The sequence below is a fragment of the Labeo rohita genome, unplaced genomic scaffold, assembly GCF_022985175.1.
Source record: "Labeo rohita strain BAU-BD-2019 unplaced genomic scaffold, IGBB_LRoh.1.0 scaffold_156, whole genome shotgun sequence".
NCBI classification, from domain to species: Eukaryota; Metazoa; Chordata; class Actinopteri; order Cypriniformes; family Cyprinidae; genus Labeo; species Labeo rohita.
Genome location: NW_026127736.1, coordinates 151976 through 153846, shown reverse-complemented (window position 1 = coordinate 153846; position 1871 = coordinate 151976).

Sequence of the window (1871 nt, the reverse complement as noted above, 5' to 3'; positions counted from 1 at the left end):
GACTGAATTATCAGGGCTGGATGTTAAGGTAAAAAAAAGTTTGCAAAGCCATTTATCTGCATATCACTTTTCTATGAATTAGTTTGTCACAACTTGGGCAATTACTACTTTGACTATTTCTCGCTTCACCCTTACAACTTGACCACCCTACAATGCACCAAGCAAATCGCTATCATATTACACATATCTCTAAATCTTTTCAAATCAAGCTTTTTAACTTTGTAGTATGATGTTCATCAAACTTGATTTTTTATTTTTTATTTTTTTTAAAGGGTCTCCCTCGACAACATTACGGTGTTGACTGTGGAATCTTCATAATAATAATATAATTTTCCTGTCAAATTAAAAACAAAAAAAAAACAAAAAACATTTTATTTCATGCATCTCACAGAATGTCCATTAACAGTGCTTATAGCCCTTGTCATACATGCAGCTTTTCCTTTATTTTACTGGTATTGGGCCTATGTGTAAATGGAAAAAGGACCAAATGATGGCAACACAATGTCAGTGCTTGGTGATGCAGCTTTATTTTTTTTCCTTCTCCTCAGTTCCACCGAAAGCAGTTTTTGTTAATGTAATGGGAGTCATACTATTGCAATAGAGGATTCTCTCTTTTTTGTTGCATTTAGCTTGCTGACTTCACAACATGCACACAAAAATGAATTGTACAAACTTTGCTATATTTGCAGTACTCCTTGTATGTTGTCATGGAGGCTCCATTTGATTTCACAATTGTAAGTATAAATTCAATACTCATATATATGGGGATTTAGTCCAGAAATGGGCCCTCTCTGTGGTCCTTCCTGAGATTTCTTCCCTTTTTACCTTTGTGTTTTTTGGGGGGGAGTTTTTTTCTTCCTGCTATGAGGGTTGTCAGGGTTTGTCATCCTGTTTTGCAGTATATAAACACGTGGGCCTGTATTTTTAGACTGGAAACAGTGAGTTGGGCCTCCATATTAACTTAATTTGCAACTTGAACTGTAAATTTATAGTACTCTGTCTTTTTCAGCATGACATGCCTTGCTTAAGGAAGTGGTGGTGCACAGTATTGGTGGAGAATCTTGAGATTGAAGGGTACCAGTGTCTTTAAAAAATCAAGACAAATTCAGGATATTTTTAGCGGTAATCAGGGGAGTAAGGTAAACATTGAACCCATGCGAGGTAAAGAAGCCATGCAGAGTCGAGTCCTCTCTGGAGAGAATAGGCATTTTGCAGGCATGTATCTAGATTTGAGGCATGTATCCTCCTTTTTTTGATTTCCTTCTGTTTTTAGATGTGAAGCACCTCTGTGAGCTGTAGGTAAAACCCCCTTCACAGGACCACAGTTATACAGTGGGTACGGAAAGTATTCAGACCCCCTTAAGATTTTCACTCTTTGTTATATTGCAGCCATTTGCTAAAATCATTTAAGTTCATTTTTTCCCCTCATTAATGTACACACAGCACTCCATATTGACAGAAAAACACAGAATTGTTGACATTTTTGCAGACTTATTAAAAACGAAAAACTGAAATATCACATGGTCCTAAGTATTCAGACCCTTTGCTGTGACACTCATATATTTAACTCAGGTGCTGTCCATTTCTTCTGATCATCCTTGAGATGGTTCTACACCTTCATTTGAGTCCAGCTGTGTTTGATTATACTGATTGGACTTGATTAGGAAAGCCACGCACCTGTCTATATAAGACCTTACAGCTCACAGTGCATGTCAGAGCAAATGACAATCATGAGGTCAAAGGAACTGCCTGAAGAGCTCAGAGACAGAATTGTGGCAAGGCACAGATCTGGCCAAGGTTACAAAAAAAAAAATTCTGCTTAGGTTCCTAAGAGCACAGTGGCCTCCATAATCCTTAAATGGAAGATGTTT